At 41.7% G+C, this 17,831-nt stretch overlaps 1 protein-coding gene and 1 pseudogene across 1 annotated transcript in view; both read left to right on the top strand.

Annotated features, from left to right (window-relative positions):
* Positions 1-17,831, top strand: part of LOC104985512 (spermatogenesis- and oogenesis-specific basic helix-loop-helix-containing protein 2-like) — a 69,282-nt gene that overhangs the window by 17,677 nt on the left and 33,774 nt on the right.
* On the top strand, positions 7,349-7,726 carry LOC104985446 (annotated as a pseudogene).

Here is a 17,831-nt window from a genome sequence, read left to right as displayed (position 1 = left end):
TTGCTTCTTGACCTGCATACAGATTTCTCAGGAGGCAGGTCAGGTGGTCTGGTATTCCCATCTCTTTCAGAATTTTCCACACACAAAGGCTTTGGCGTGGCCAATAAAGCAGAAATACATGTTTTTCTGGTATTCTCATGCTTTTTCAATGATCCAGTGGGTGTTGGCAGTTTGATCTCTGGTTCCTCAGGCCTTTCTAAATCCAGCTTGAACATCTTGAAGTTCACGGTTCATTGTCTGTTGAAGCCTGGTTTGGAGAATTTTCAGCATTACTTTGCTAGCGTGTGAGATGAGTGCAATTGTGTGGTAGTTTGAGCACTCTTTGGCATTGCCTTTCTTTGGGATTGGAATGAAAACTGACCTTTTCCAGTCCTGTGGCCTCTGCTGAGTTTTCCAAATTTGCTGGCATATTGAGTGCAACACTTTAACAACATCATCTTTTAGGCTTTGAAAGAGCTCAGCTGTAATTCCATCATCTCCCATTAACTTTGTTGATAGAAATGCTTCTTAAGGTCCACTTGACTTCACACTCCAGAATGTCTGGCTCTAGATGAGTCATCACACCATCATGGTTATCTGGGTCATTAAGATCTTTTTTGTGTAGTTCTTCTGTATATTCTTGCCATTTCTTCTTAATATCTTCTGCTTCTGTTAGGTCCATACCATTTCTGCCCTTTATTGAGCCCATCTTTGCATGAAATGTTCCCTTGGTATCTCTTATTTTCTTGAAGAGATTTATAGTCTTTCCCATTCTATTGTTTTTATCTATTTCTTTGCATCCCTGTCCATTATCAGACCCAAAAATGGCTTCCGAAAATATATGTTAATTGTATCTTATAGGCTATGTATCTGTAGGCTGTAAATACGGACTTTCAAAAATGTTGCTTTACCAGTAGCCAAAACTAGCAAAATTAGGAGTAATATTATTATTGTCCATTTGTTAAATGTAAACTAAAATTAGATACCATTTTTCATGTATAAAATAAACAGTGATTTTCAAAAAGACAATTTTCAGTGCTAATAGAGCTGAAGTTAAGAAGTTCTAATATACTGCAGCTGGGAATATAAATTCATGTAATTCTTTTGAAAGACAATGTTATGTTGACTTAATGTTTGTACTTCTGGTAATCAAGTCTAATGAAAAACCCTGCACATAGAAAACATTCAAGGACAATTACTTTATCAGTATTATTTGTCATACCAAAAAATGTACAATTAAAGGGAAATGTATAAGTGAACTGTGCTTCTTCCACATGGTTAAATATTCTGCATTGGTTAGTATTTGCTATCTTATATTAAAATTATTTCTTTTCATATATCTCCATTCTGATGTACTTTATCTCCAGCACTTTAATATAATGAACACTCTTATTCATCATTTGTCACCAGCTAGCTTATTACCTAGTATATGACAGGCACATAATACATTTTGTTTGATTTCAGTGGAGTTTGCAAAACAGATCATGGGAGGACTTAACATTAGAAAGTTAACACAGTGATGCAAAATCATACATATAATATGATTTTAATGACTGGAAAATATAGGAGAGACTACAAAAATGGGGTTTTAGTCTACTGAAAGTGCCAAAAATGTGTTTTGTTACACAAATTTACTGTCCGGCTCTACAGAGGAAGATGAGGTAGGCTCCAAGTGATGATTCAGAAATAGGTGGAGAGGGAGAGTGCCTTGTGGAGTACTAGAAGGGAGCATGTTTTAACAAGCTGTTTAACTTAGGAAAGTTTACATAACTTTCCTGTCTTAAGTGTCTTCTCTGCAGAATGAAGATGGAGCTAATTGATTTCACAAGAAAAATTGCTAAATTGGACAGGATGCTGGGGAAAAACCACCCATAAACTAGGACTATCACAATTACCTTACTTATTATCCCTGAATCTCCAAAACTTCCTTGTATCATTTCCCTGTGTCCTTCATTTTCCAACTTTCTATTCTTGGGTCAGTTATTTTACATTTTCAACCTTTGGGACATTTATTTCCATATTTTTAAATATGTGCAAACTGTTCTCTTGATTCTTAAGTTTTAAAACATTATCGATTGACTTTCTTATTATAGTACATAAGGATTTTTTTTCTCTCTTTATCCTTTTGCTACTCCCCAATATAAAAATCACAATTTTGGTTAAATCTTAAAAAAAAAAAAGAACTAATGGATTTCAAAGTTACCTTTATGAGCATATGATAGGGAAAGGGAGGGGGGAAACCTTTTTTATTTGAGACAATTCTGTTATCTTAATGTGGTAAAAGTAAGTACTAAAATCCATTTCTCTTACCTTGCTAGCTCTCATTTGATTATGGGGGTACATGGAAAGTAAATCTTTCTGTGAGTGAGTGACTATGTGAAATTACTGAGATTTGGATTTTACTTGTTCAAGCAGCCTGTGCTCAGTAATATCATATCAAACAATATTTTTAGTAAAGCTTACAACTCTTTGGATATTGTTTTCAGCAGATAATGATATCTTTCTTTGAAACTACTTAGAGATAAATTCAGCCTTTTATTGATAGTAATGGCCCTTGGCCTGCCTCCATCGAGTCGGATTCTAGAATTTCAGTTGGTATTTTTAAAGCGATTCTAACTCAGTGTATTTTCTAGTCCACTGAACAGAACCAAAATAATTTTCTTTCTTTTTTTTCACTAAACAGAATCTCTTGCTCTTTCATCCATTGGTTTCTAGGATACCACTCGTTAAGTGAAAGTTGCTTAGTCATGTCTGACACTTTGCGACCCCATGGACTATACAGTCCATGGAATTCTCCAAGCCAGAATACTAGAGTGGGTAGCCTTTCCCTTCTCCAGGAGATCTTCCCAACCCAGGGATCAAACCCAGGTCTCCCGCACTGCAGGCAGATTCTTTACCAGCTGAGCCACAAGGGAGGCTCTTTAAAGCCTTGTGCAAATGCTGTATAGTCCAAGCCAAATACAGTTTGGGCTCAAACAACCGTGGAATATACCAATCTGTGTCTGAGGCGAACCCATAAGCACTTCCACTCAGAAAAGAAGACCGCACACCATCTCTGATCCATAACATTTATGGAATCCTATTAATGGGGTAGGTTCCTGGATCAGGCTGTGATTCCGCTTCTGGATAGGAGTGTCCTTGTTTATTTTCTAAATGGTCTATAACTCTACTCCCTGAAAGATTCTTCCCTTTCAATCTTCTTGTTCATATTTGAAGTGGGCTTTGGGGGTTAGAGCCCCCTCCCCCCCCTTTGGAGAGGCACAGCTTTTAGAGCTCATTTTCTGTTAGAAAAAACTTGGGTTCCCATAGACAGTGGCTTCTTAGCTCAAGTAGTCAAAAGCCTTTTAGTCCATGTTTATGGTTTCTTGGGTAATATAGCTCTAATAAAATAGTAGTCAATTCCATGTATAATAATGACAGTTTTAGAGCAAAATTTGTTTCATTGGCCTGTATCTCTCTACCTACTAAATGGCAGCTACCTTGGATCTATGGTTGGGCATAAGTCAATACCCATAGTCTGATCTTTGCCACAGGCTGTCCTAGTGGCCTCTTGTTGCACACAACCCTTCTAGGTCTTATTTCTTGTTTTTTAGGTCTAAAAGTAGTTGGCCTTTCCAACCCTTTCATGACCCCAAATTTCTGGGCTCTCCTTGAGACTCTCTCTATACCCTGTTCCTTGCAAACTGGCGGATGACATCCCAAGCTCATTTTTTTCTTCTGCCTTGTCAAAGGCAGCCAGTAACATCAGGCATGCATCATTATTAGTTTTCCCACCTCTTTGCCTTCACCCACAGCTTTGGAAAGCACTTAATCTGCTGTGTATAATAGGGGTCCCCAGACTTGGTGTCCCTCCCTCCCACTGCAGACCTGCTAAGTTAATGCCACGCCAGTTGTTTTAGTATTAATGTTTTGTTAACACAGCACTTAATTTCAAGTTATCAATATCTGCATTATGACTATAAGAAACAACTCTAGACCTCAAGGGCTTCACACAGAGGCTTATTTTTCTCTCAGTACAATCCATTCAGGTTTCAGCAGTTAAAAAAAAAAAAAAGATACAATATTTTAAAGTTTAAAAATAAAATAAAAAGGATAAATATTTATATCTTGAAAGACAAAGGAGACCAGGAATGGGAGAGGTACTTCAAAGACTTCAGAATTACTGAGTGTCTGTTAGGCTGGGTGGTAGGTGCATATACACTCATGTACTTTACGTTGTACATCTATTACGTACATATATGTATGAAATTTTTCATAATAAATAAAAATTTCTCCAGCTGACTTTAACTCATGTTAGTATACATGTAAGTATTCACAAGGAAAGTGTGAACATCATTTTTTCTCCTTCACCTTATCAGCCACCTTCACAATACCAGAGACTTCTTTAAGATTGTCTAGCATGTTTGTGATGTAGAAATTCCACAGGACTTTAAGTCCGCAGTCTTTGTGGCTTAAAGGAAGCTGTGCGGCTTTGTAACTACTGATCTCAGACAATAAATCCATAATCGATGACTCCAGGGAAGCTGCTTTTAATGGTTCTGCTGTGTGGTTACCTGGAACTACACCCTCAGAACTGTCACTGTGGCAGTGCCTAGCCTCACTCTGGACCTTGAGTGACGCAGTCCCCCTCATCCATAGTTAAGAGTATCACTTTGGTTTAGCTCCACATTTCCTAGTAAAGACTCATTCCATAAAACTAAACTCTGTTGTTGAAAGTATACTGGTATACTGGACGATGAGAAAACTGTCACATCTTAGTGTTATTGGCTGCAAGGCATCATTAAAAGCTGATACTATTCTTTGACCTTCATCACTGCCTAAGGGCAATGGTTCCTAATTCACTGGGAAAACATATTTACTGATCACCCTCTATATGCTGCATGCTAGAATACCAAGTGTGGAGAAGGCACTGGCACCCCACTCCAGTACTCTTGCCTGGCAAATCCCATGGATGGAGGAGCCTGGTAGGCTGCAGTCCATGGGGTCGCGAAGAGTCGGACACAACTGAGTGACTTCACTTTCACTTTTCACTTTTCATGCATTGGAGAAGGAAATGGCAACCCACTCCAGTGTTCTTGCCTGGAGAATTCCAGGGACAGGAGCCTGGTAGGCTGCTGTCTTTGGGGTCGCACAGAGTCGGACACGACTGAAGTGACTTAGCAGCAGCAGAATACCAAGTGTAGTAAAGAAATCTCTGTGACTAACTATTCACAATAAAGTAAAAATGTGTTATTTTATATGTATAACTGGACTACTTTGCTGGACACCTGAAACTAACACATTGTTAAATAGCTCAACACCAATATAAAATAAAATTTAAATAAAAAATTATTAAAGTTACTTTGTATTATAAAGATTATTGTTTTTTTTTTTTCCTCTAGCATTTCAGTGGCTTAGGCAAATATCAAGGCTTTTTAAAATTGATTTTTATTGGAGTATAGTCGAGTTACAGTATTATGTTAGTTTCTGTTGTAAGCAAATCAAGTGAATCAGTTATACGTATACAGTTATTCTTTCACAGATAACCATTATTTCCTTTGTTCTTAATGATTATTTTTATCATATTATTTAAAGGAATGTTATTTTAAAGCATATACTATTACAGTTGAAATTTAAGCAAAATTAGGAAAAGAAGCAAAATGAACTGTTTTGCACCCTAAACAAAACAATCTCTGCCTTATCATGCTACTTACAATGAATTCTAATTGTTGAAGCAGAGATGTCAGACAGAGTTGGGAATACCTTGGGATTTTCCTGTTGTCTTCCCAAATTAACCACCAAAGGGAAGTTTGAGTCAGAGAGTAGCATGGGAGAGCCCCCAAGCCAGGATGAATGAGAAAGTTCAGGGGTAAGTGTACTAATAAACTTTACATTATGCAGTTGTCAGAGATGAGCCTTCAGGCTGGGAGAACCAACTGAGCGAAACAAAGGAGGCATGGGAACAGAAAGGGTCCTAGCCTCTTTGACATAGGGATAACAGGGAGAGTTTTTAGGCTGAAATCAGAACCGAGGGATAAATGAGTGAGCAGCTGGGGAGGGTCAGAAGAGATATCCAGCGTGGTGTCTAAATCAGTGAACTTTGTTCTCAGTGGTCGCTGGCCAACATTGCTCTGTCCTTTGAAGCTGGCTCCGGGCTTCTCTAGGCTTCAGGTGATTCATCCCTTCAGCACTGTAGTCTCAAGAAAGAGGCCACTTTGGTCATGGGGCTCCTACGCTGGGGAGAATCCCAAGACACTGTCAGGGAATCCTGTTCACTTCATCTAGTTTAATCTAGTTGACTTGATTAAAAGCTGAATCTTAAAAGCCAGATAGGGGCAAGAGAATGTGTGCCCTAGTGCCTCACTGAGGAATGAGAAGTTAATTTCATAAGCAGAGGAGCCTTGCACACTTTAAATGAGGAAGGGATGAGATTAAAACTGACCTATCCACATTTCCTGGGCCACCACCAACACAATGATACCAGTCCAACTTTGAGATACCAAGCTTGTCATTTTGGTGCCTGCAATATTTTTTTCCTTTCCTCTAAACCTTGTCTTTTTCTTTCCATGATGAAATGAGTGGCATTATGAAATAAAGGACAGGTTGTAGACTTGGAGGCAGAAAGACAAGAATCCAAGTCAGTGTATACCAATCAACTACTGAAATGACTTTCATTCATTCATTCACATATTTAGTGCCTGCTATGAGCCAGGCATTTTTCTACGCCAAGGTGGTAATAGTGAATGACACAAATTTCCTCTTCTAGAGAGGGGAGAAAAACAAGTAAAAACATATATATGCTGTATAACATTAGAAAAATTTTATAAAGAAAAATGGAGGGGTTAGATTCTAATTGGAGTATCCACAGAGATGACATCATAACAAATCTACATGAAATGGAGAAACCTGGGGAAGAGCATTCCAAGCAGAAGGATGACAAGGGCAAAATATTCTAGCTTTGCACTTACCTGGTATTTTAGGAAGAAGAGGAGGTCATGAGAGGTCCTAGGAATGGTAAGAGATAAAGTTGATGGAGTCAGATGATATAAAGCCTTGTTAGACTTGGAAAATAATTTAAATGTTTTTTCTGACAGAAGGGTTTTGAGAAAGAGTTAATACTCTGACTTTTATTTTAAAAGATTATTCTAGCTATTCTATGATGAAATGCCTGAAAGGAGATGGGGGAAAATGGCAAAAGTGGAAGCAAAGGTCACCTTCCTTAGTTACATATAAGTTACATATACTTCCTTAGTATAAACATATCCTTGTTTACAATTCTACAATGGAACTCAACAGTCAAGTTATGGTACACTCTTGGATTCAGTATTCCAAAATATTGCAGACACAGTGTTTAAAAGTTTATGTATTTTAAAAGTGAATTTAGAGGACGGCATCTAGAGGCCTTCAGGATGGTGCAGCGTCTGACGTACCGTCGTAGGCTGTCCTACAATACAGCCTCTAACAAAACCAGGCTGTCCCGAACCCCTGGTAATAGAATTGTTTACCTTTATACCAAGAATGTTGGGAAAGCACCAAAATCTGCATGTGGTGTGTGACCAGGCCGACTAAGAGGCGTTCGTGCTGTGAGACCAAAAGTTCTCATGAGGTTGTCTAAAACGAAGAAATCTCCGTCAGCCGAGCATATGGTGGTTCCACGTGTGCTAAATGTGTCCGCGACAGGATCAAGCGCGCTTTCCTTATTGAAAAGCAGAAGATCGTTGTTAAAGTATTGAAAGCACAAGCACAAAGTCAGAAAGCTAAATAAAAAATGAACTGTTTTTGAGTAATAAATCAAAACGCTTCGTTCTGTTCACTTCTATTGTGGTTTGTTAGTGTCCAGGTTTGGTTTTTGTGGTAACTGGAGATTCCCCACACATACACTACAGTTTTTAGTTGATCACTTTTTCTGAAAATAATTGGAAGTCAGTGATTGCTGGAATTTTAGACAACATTAAAATACGGACTGTAACGTATTTTCTCCTAGAGGCTATGTTATATTGTTCCTGTTAATAAACACTGTGAGTGTTAGTAAAAAAAAAAAAAAAACATGAATTTAGTGCATCTTGGAAGGGAAGTTATGACCAACCTAGATAGCATATTCAAAAGCAGAGACATTACTTTGCCAACAAAGGTCCGTCTAGTCAAGGCTATGGTTTTTCCTGTGGTCATGTATGGATGTGAAAGTTGGACTGTGAAGAAAGCTGAGCGCTGAAGAATTGATGCTTTTAAACTGTGGTGTTGGAGAAGACTCTTGAGAGTCCCTTGGACTGCAAGGAGATCCAACCAGTCCATTCTGAAGGAGATCAGCCCTGGGATTTCTTTGGAAGGAATGATGCTAAAGCTGAAACTCCAGTACTTTGGCCACCTCATGCAAAGAGTTGGCTCATTGGAAAAGAGTCTGATGCTGGGAGGGATTGGGGGCAGGAGGAGAAGGGGACGACAGAGGATGAGATGGCTGAATGGCATCACTGACTCGATGGACGTGAGTTTGAGTGAACTCCGGGAGTTGGTGACGGACAGGGAGGCCTGGCGTGCTGCAATTCATGGGGTCGCAAAGAGTTGGACACAACTGAGCTACTGAACTGAAGTATAAAAAATTATTAGTAAAAATGATTGAAATCAGTTAAGTCTCTGGCTTTCAATCTGTGTGGTTACAGTCCTACCTACTTAGGAGAGCATTCTTTGGGCCTCAGCATCTTTAAACAGAAAGGACAATCAGGTAATCCCTAGGTTCCTATCAAATTCTAAATTTCTCTGATTCTGAGAACAAGTCAAGTATAGAACAGTTTCTAGAAAATATCTGGATGGAAAATTTCCAAATATTTTAAGAATAGGTTCTTCACGAGTTCATTTGAGGAGACCATGTGTACTGTACTACTTACAAACCTATTTGTAATTTGAATATTGTGAGAAATACATAATTTTAATTTAGTTTGGGGGGAAATAATGTAATGCATATAGCATATGCATTATATGCAATGCATATAGCATATGAATGCTAATAATTTTAAAGGATTGGAAAACTTTTCTAAGGAATTTGAATTGTTAATTTTGAGTATGTTTTAAAATATATTTCTCTATATAGAATTATTCTATTATTTTTTGTATATTTTATAATTCTTGGTATTCAGCTTTCCATCAAGAATATGACTAGCATATTGTTACTCTAGGGGACCACCGGAAGAGTTCGTCCGTCCATTTATCTCTACTAATAAAAATAAGTATGATTCAAGAATGTTAATGGTGAAAAAGAAGGTAAATGGTTTAAAATTCTGTGTTATAATTCAGAAGGTTTATAGTAGAGCCTCTCAGCCTCAGTGCTAATGACATTTAGGGCCAGATAATTAATTCTCTGTTCTGGGAGGCTGTTCTGTGCACTGTATGATGTTTAGCAATATTCCTGATGTCTGCTCATTAGATTCTAGTTGTGACAATGAAAAAAAAAACTGTCTCTAGATGTTGACAACTGTTTCTTGAGAGACAAAAATTGCCCCCAGTGAGTGTCATTTAGTTTCCATAGATGTCTGGTCATTTACAGAGTAAGCTTCTTTCTTTTAGGAAATTGGAAACTTCTCAAATATCAAAATTGGTTCTTATGGAACCTGGAGTCTTATATTCTTGATACTGAAGAGCTTTGTCACCTTTTTGCTTCCTCCATCACAGGAAATGATTACTTCTTCTTGCATAAATTTTGTCATCATCCACTCGTTTAAAAGCAATGACTGTGTCAGTTTCCACAATGGTTTCATCACTATTAGCATCAGACTTGCTAATCTAGACCTTTAGGTCAATGATAAACTTGATTACCAGACTGGGGAAGGTGCTTAATGCTGTCTGAATTCACCCCTACCTCAATTCCTGGGGATGAATTCACCTATGTTATTATTGGGCAAGCTAACTGCTTCACAGATGTTTAGCTGAACACTCTTAGTGCCTGATTAACTGGAAAAACTGATAGAGCCAAAATTCAGTTCAGTTCAGTCACTCAGTCCTGTCCGACTCTTTGCAACCCAATGGACTGCAGCACACCAGGCTTCCCTGTCCATCACCAACTCCTGGACCTTGTTCAAACTCTTGTCCATTGAGACAGTGAGGTCATCCAACCATCACATCCTCTGTCGTCCCCTTCGCCTCCTACCTTCAGTCTTTCTGAGCATCAGGGTCTTTTCCAATGAGTCAGTTCTTCTCATCAGGTGTCCAAAATATTGGAGTTTCAGCGTCAAGATCAGTCCTTTCAATGAATATTCAGGACTGATTTCCTTTAGGACTGACTGGTTTGATCTCCTTGCAGTCCAAGGGACTCTCAAGAGTCTTCTCCAACACCACAGTTCAAATGCATCAATTCTTTGGTGTTCAGCTTTCTTTATGGTCCATTTACAGCTTTCTTAATATCTATTAAAATTATCTTCCAATAATGCAGAATGATCCCATCAGAAATTCACCTGCATTTTCTTCGCATGAAAATCATGGGCAACCACTGTTATATTTATGCTCGCTGTCATGATCTAAATCAGAACCCCTCCACCATCTGCTCAGGAAACAGTTGCCCAGAGATGGGAGGCGGTGGGTCAAGTCGAGCACATGTGTATTATGTGTTCAAGTAAGATCAAGGGTCTAGCCAAATCCAAAGTGACATCCCTCCCCCCCAAGTTTTTAGCAATGAAAGAAACCAAGAACAGTGATAAAGACAAGAGGAAGGATCCCTCAGGGGTCGGGACATTCAGTGGATCTCAATAAAATGTCTAGCAAGGCTGAACAAAACAGGTTTCATAGCAGCCCCCGCCTGGAGATTTCTCACTTGAGAAATGAGGACGATATGTATTGTTGACTCACAGGACGTTTCTTAATAGTTTGGAAATAAACCACTATAATCAGTATTCACCATCCCTATCCTTGGAATAGGATAGGGATCCACCATCCCTTGGTCTTGGAAAAAGAAAAATCCAGTTTGCTAATTCCTGATATTTAAACTTGAAAGCGTTCCCATAAGACACTGAAGACTTTCTAGACATGTCCTTGCCCCAGGCCTGAGCTGTGTGAGGTCCAGGGCAAGCGGAATGGAACTGTAGGTGGGCTACCGCTAGTGACAGGGTCTCCTGAGGCCCCGCAGGGCACCTTGGGGCGGCCCATCGCCATCCCACCGGTTCCCCGGAAGTCCCCCCCACCCCCACCCCGACCTGGTGGGGCGGGCGGCAGGGCCACTTTAAGGGCGGGCTGTGGGCGGGCGCCCCGCAGCTGGGGGCCCAGAGCCATTGGCGCGGGGCTGGCAGCTGACGAGGCAGGCGGGCTGCCAAGCTCCTCCCGCGGTGAGGCTGCCCCAGGACTCGCACGTGCGCAACGGGCCATGGCGGCCTCAATTACCGGCCCGGAGTTCGGCCAAACCCCGGGGCAGGTAAGAGGCTGAGGAGGAGGAGGAAGGGGAGGCAGCTGCGTTTATAACGGCGCGCGGGCAGGCGCGGGGCCGACCCGGGGCTTTGCGGGCGCGAGCCAGTCCAGGACGCCTCCCTGGCAACCCGGCCGGCTCCTGGGAGCCCTCGGCGGGCGCCTGACCCACCTCGAGGTCGAGGACGCGCTCGGTCATCTCAGGAGCGGAGGCCCGAGGAGGGAAGGGGACCTGGCCGTGTTGTCGTCACAGAGTCACCCCCTCGAACTCTCGACGTTCGCCCATCACAGACTCATTTTCGGGGCCCCGGACCACCGGTGGGGCGACCCGAGGGCGAGACGTCTTGGGCTAGTGACCAGATAAAACAGGAAAGGCAGTTTTTATGTTTTCGCCTGAATCCTGTATACAAAAGTTGGTTCCACACGTTTCAGTTTGGATATGGAGGCTTTTAGTCACCATCTTGAATACGGGAAAGTTTATCTTCAGGTCTCTAGTCTGCACAACTCGGATGCCTTTTTTTTTCTTTCACTTTGCTCACTGGCGGGTTGTCCGGAGTGTCCTTGCACACCCCCGACCCCCAAACTGGCTGACGCCTGTCGAGACCGTCGCCATTGGTGGGAAAAGGCGGCTGCCCTCCTCCCACATTCTCCCACCCTATTCACAAATCTGCCCCTACCCCAGTCTCGGGGAGGCGCTGGGGCGGGGGGCGCACCTTATTTACCATCCCCTCGGCAGAAATGCAGAATCATTTTTGTGACTCATTTTCGATAATAATGAAAGGTGATTAGCAGCTCACCAGGAAGGAAAGTGAAAGTGAAAGTGAAGTCGCTCAGTCGTGTCCGACTCTTTGCGACCCCGTGGACTGTGGCCCACCAGGCTTCTCCGTCCATGGGATTCTCCAGGCAAAAATACTGGAGTGGGTTGCTATTTCTTTCTCTAGGGGATCTTCCCGAACCAGTGATCGAACCCAGGCCTATCTGCATTGCAGGTAGACGGTTTAACCTCTGAGCCACCAGGGAAAAAGCAACCAGTAAGGAAGCATAAGCTAAACCCAACCCCACCCCACCCTAGGAAGCAAGGCGAGCTGGCGTTGACTTTCTTTTATTTCACGTCTTGATAAATGTGAGAGGGAAACCTGGGCGGTGTCGAGTTTTGAATCCCTGAGAGTGTTATACATACTCCAGTCTCTACAAACTCCTTGAGAACAAGCTTTCTGAACCGAATTACTACCACTCGGAAGTGGACCATGTTTAAGAGGTTTTTGTAATTCTTTCAAAATGGAAGCACCTATCGGGCTTCCCTCATAGTCTAGTCGGTAAAGAATCTGCCTGCAATGCAGAAGACCAGCGTTCGATCCCTGGGTTGGGAAGATCCCCTGGAGAAGGAAATGGCAACCCACTCCAGTATTCTTGCCTGGCAGGCTACAGTCCATGGGGTTGCAAAGAGTCGGACACGACTTAGCGACTAGAGAGAGAGAGAGATTTAAACTCAGGAAAAACAGTATTTCGGGGATATATGATTCGGCAGAGCTGCACACAGTGGAATTCTGAATAAAATATCTCATGCCCGAGTAGTTATTACATAGATGATTGCGGCTTTCCACCCTTAAGAGACCCTGAAGCCCCAACTGTACCCTTTGAGCAGCTTGCTCATTTCTCCAGCTAGAGCTGCTTAAAGCCCTGACTCCTGGAGAAACTGGTGACCAGCAAGCGCCCCGGTCAGGGCACGAGCTCCCCCAGCTGCTGCTGATTGTCAGCGCTGCTCCCGGTGATAAGAGTGACATAAATAACAGCTCAGTAAAATGCAGGAGCCATTTGCTTTAAGCACTTCAGCACCTGCTGTTACTAATTAAGGGTTTAGCCTGCCACAGATTGCAAATGGAAATCCAGTGTTTTAAAAATGGCAGAGACTGGCGTGCCCTGCCTGTTACCCTAATCTCAGTAATCAGAGTGGATGAAGAGCGTGGGTGATGATGGTGTGGCATTGTAAAAAAACTGCCCACACTTAAGGGAGCTACACCAAGGTATTTATCCCTGAGTGCTGGAATTAAATGCTTTTTATTTTCTCTTCGGACTGCTTTGAATTTTCCAACCTCCAGCAATGAATATGTATTGCTTTTGTTAAAGGAGTGCAGTAAACAATTCAGATAGAAAAAAAAAATTCCACCAAATGAAGCCCAGCATCAGTTCAGGTTGTGATGCTCACAGGTGAAAATCTTAGAGGTACTAAAGGCAGTTTTCCAGAGCTGAATATACTGGAACGTTTTATTCATTTTCCTTTTATTCTTATCAGTGGATACTTCTCATCACCTGTGCTCATATTACACCATCAACAAGATATTTTTAACTGTATAAATATTCAAATTTAAGTTGATTAGAAGCTCTTCTAGACCTTATAAATGTAATAAATGTGATAAGGCTTTAAAAAAAAAAGTTCTTCAGTTAATTTGAGTTACTTGGGGACAGTGGGGCAGTATTCTGATCTGATTTAGGAACGTTCCTCGTGTGCTGATTTTGTGGGGCAGAGATGGAAGCTTTTGGCAGGAGAACGAATCAGTTCTTCTCAGATTGGCTTTATTTCCTGCCCCTCTGTGTCCTGTTACAAGTTGCAGAAAGGCCCATGAGGGGTACTTTGCTTCCTCATCTCTTTCAGAATCTCTTTCCACCTCTCCTCAGTTTTTCCCCAGTACCTGGGTTCTGCCCGTCAAAGCTCGCTCTTGACTTTTCTCTACAAGACTAGCTGAGGAATTCTAGAGAACTTAGAACTGAGCCTTTGAGCAGAATATTGCGGTGAGAAGCAATAGAGCTATTCACGTTAGTAACTGATGCACATTGTTCAAAACTTAACCTGCATTACCTGTGGCTCAAATAATGAAGACAGCAGTTTGGTTTAGGGCTATTTTCACTGCCTGATGTGGACACATTTTCCTTCTAATTCTACTCTCCCCTTCCCGTCTCTTTGATTTGATGAGTTCCATGTGCTCAAATTTGGTGTTACCTGGGATCATAGGGCAGTACTACCACCTGCAGGGCATTGTACAAACACTTCTCCTTAACAATAGTCCTGTGATTTAAGTACTGTTACCCTCCCGGCCAGATGAGGACTTCAGAGGTGCATTACTCAGAGATGCTAGTTAGTGACTGAACAAGGCAATGGATGCTGTTATACCTACCGTGAAAGCCTTTGCTGCAAACTGTCAGGATGTTAAAAAAAAATATGTTGTATATTAACACATATATATGAAATCTAGGAAAATGGTACTGATAAACCTATTTGCAGGGCAGGAATAGAGATGCAGTCATAGAGAACCGATTTGTGGACACATTGGGGGAAGTAGAACATGGGACGAATTGAGAGAGTAGCACTGACTTGTTTATACTATCATGTGTGAATTAGATAGCTAGTGGGAAGCTGCTGTACAGCACAGGGAGCTGAGCTCAGTGCTCCAGTGGGGTAGGGTAGGGGGTGGGAGGGTGGACCAAGAGACAGGGGATATATGTGTACATACAGCTGACTCACACTGTTGTACAGCAGAAACTAACACAACATTGTAAAGCAGTCGTACTCTAATTTTTTTTTTTTTAAGGATCAGTAACAGCTTTAGTAGAACTGATCTTCCACTATATTCCCTGTCTTGCAAGGATTGAAAGCCATTCATTCTTAATAGTGAAAAGAAAAAAAAAAAAAAGATTCCTAGGATGTAAGAGAGCTGGTCTGTCTGTCCACCTTGAATTCCCAGCACAGCATCTGCCCTGGAGTAGGGACTCAGTAAATACCAATGGTGAGAGTACTGAGACATCAAGTACATTTAAGCAGATGCAATAAAAGTGGCAGGAGGTCTTAAAGGAAAAAAGAAACTTTACTACTAGAAAGGTTTGCAAGTGGTTCATAGCCCAGGACATCCTAGTTGATACATGTTTTTTAGTATAATAATTAATAGCACCCCCTTTGTTCTCATGAGTCTCAGTTTGGAAGGTAAATTAAATGGTCACCCCATCTGTAGCAGGCACGTTACTTTTGGACATTCATAGGTTGCTTCAGTTAACCTGGTTAATTAAAAAACAAAAATCTAGTTACTCATTTTAGGACCCCTTGTTAATGATTGTTTCACTGCTTGGCATTTGGTTCACAAGTGATTGTAATGGTATAAAAGAAACCCTGTGCCCCAGTGGAGGTTCACAAATACTCTTCACTCAAAAGCAGCATGGTGGCTTAGAGTCCTCCAAGTATTAATGGAAATGAAGAATGTTTACAAAATTAAAAGGAAACACTCTAAAAGGGTCCTGATACTCTCTACTGTAGAAATTCCAGATTTCAAAATTCACTTAAGAGTGTTATGCTGTCTTCTTAGAATGTAGAAGGAGGACATGAAGCTGGTGACATGAGTTGATATTAGGCTATGAAAGGCCTAAATCAAATAATAATATTGAATTATTATTCTGTTTAAACTAGAGTGGGGCAGGAGAGTGGGATTGGCTCATGATGATCAATTGAGCACACCTATTGACATTCCGGCTTCCCCAGTCTACCTGGCAAGAGTTGCTTAACAGTGTGCTGATACCTTTAGCAAGTAAATATTGAAAAGACAAAAAAAAGCAGAGGTGGTATTCTAAATTAGAAGTCCATGGAGACGTATATTTCAGTTCAGTTGCCCGGTCGTGTCTGACTCTTTGTGACCTCATGGACTGCAGCACGGCAGGCTTCCCTGTCCATCACCAACTCCCAGAGTTTGCTCAAACTCATGTCCGTCGAGTCGGTGATGCCATCCAACCGTCTCATCCTCTGTTGTCCCATTCTCTTCCAGCCTTCAGTCTTTCCCACCATTAGGGTCTTTTCCAAGGAGTCAGTTCTTCATATCAGGTGGCCAAAGGATTGGAGTTTTATCTTCAGCATCAGTCCTTCCAATGAATATTCAGGACTGATTTCCTTTAGGATTGACTGGTTCGATCTCCTTGCAGTCCAAGGGACTCTCAAGAGTCTTCTCCAACACCACATTTTAAAAGCATTAATTCTTCAGCACTCAGCTTTCTTTATAGTTCAACTCTCACATCCATACGTGACTACTGGAAAAACCATAGCTTTGACGAGACGGACCTTTGTCGGCAAAGTAATGTCTCTGCTTTTTAATAAGCTGTCTAGATTGGTCATAACTTTTCTTCCAAGGAGCAAACATCTTTTAATTTCATGGCTGCAGTCACCATCTGCAGTGATTTTGGAGCCCCCCCCAAAAAAAGTCTGTCACTGTTTCTACTGTTTCCCCATCTATTTGCCATGAAGTGATGGGGCTGGATGCCATGATCTTAGTTTTCTGAATGTTGAGTTTTAAGTCAATGTTTTCACTCTCTTTCACTTTCATCAAGAGGCTCTTTAGTTCTTTGCTTTCTGCCATAAGTGTGGTGTCATCTGCATATCTGAGGTTATTGATATTTCTCCCGGCAGTCTCGATTCCAGCTTGTGCTTCATGCAGGCTGGCATTTCTCATGATGTACCCTGCATATAAGTTAAATAAGCAGAGTGACAATATGCATCCTTGATGTAGTCCTTTCCTGATTTGTAACCGGTCTGTTTTTCCATGTCCAGTTCTAACTGTTGCTTCTTGACCTGCATGCAGATTTCTCAGGAGGCAGGTCAGGTGGTCTGGTATTCCCATCTCTTGAAGAATTTTCCACATTTTGTTGTGATCTACACAAAGGTTTTGGTGTTGTCAATAAAGCAGAGGTATACGTTTTTCTGGTATTCTCTTGCTTTTTTGATGATCTAATGGATGTTGGCAATTTGATCTCAGGTTCCTCTGGCTTTTCTAAATCCAGCTTGAACATCTGGAAGTTCACAGTTCATGTACTGTTAAAGCCTGGCTTGGAGAATTTTGACCCAGGCTTGCCCGTGAGTGTCCAGGAGTCTCTGGTGGAGGCGTGGGAGGGTGGTGGCCTGCTGCAGGGTTGGGGGCACTGAGTATAGCACTGCCTGCATGGGACCTTTTGAAAGAGGTCGCCATTATCTTCATTACCTCCACCATAGTTTGGCCTCAGGTCAAATAACACAGGAGACCCAGGTTTGATCCCTGGGTTGGGAAGATCCTGGAGAAGGAAATGGCAACCCCACTCCAGTATCCTTGCCTGGAAAATCCCATGGAGCTTGGTGGGGTACAGTCCATGGGGTCGCAAAGAGTCAGACATGACTGAGCAACTTCTTCACTTCACATAACTGGGAGGGAATACAGCCCCACCCTTCAGCTGAAAATTGGATTAAAGATTTACTGTGGGTGGCCCCACCCATCAGAACAAGACCTAATTTCCCCCTCAGTCAGTCTCTCCCATCAAGAAGCTTCCATAAGCCTCTTATCCTTCTCCATCAGAGGGCAGACAGACTGAAAACCACAATCACAGAAAACTAACCAATCTGATCACATGGACCACAGCCTTGTCTAACTCAATGAAACTATGAGCCATGCCATGTAGGGCCACCCAAGACGGATGGGTCATGGTGGAGA

This window comes from Bison bison, unplaced genomic scaffold, assembly GCF_000754665.1.
Source record: "Bison bison bison isolate TAMUID 2011002044 unplaced genomic scaffold, Bison_UMD1.0 scf7180017864048, whole genome shotgun sequence".
In the NCBI taxonomy this organism is placed as follows: Eukaryota; Metazoa; Chordata; class Mammalia; order Artiodactyla; family Bovidae; genus Bison; species Bison bison.
This window is presented reverse-complemented; position numbering and strand designations above follow the sequence as displayed.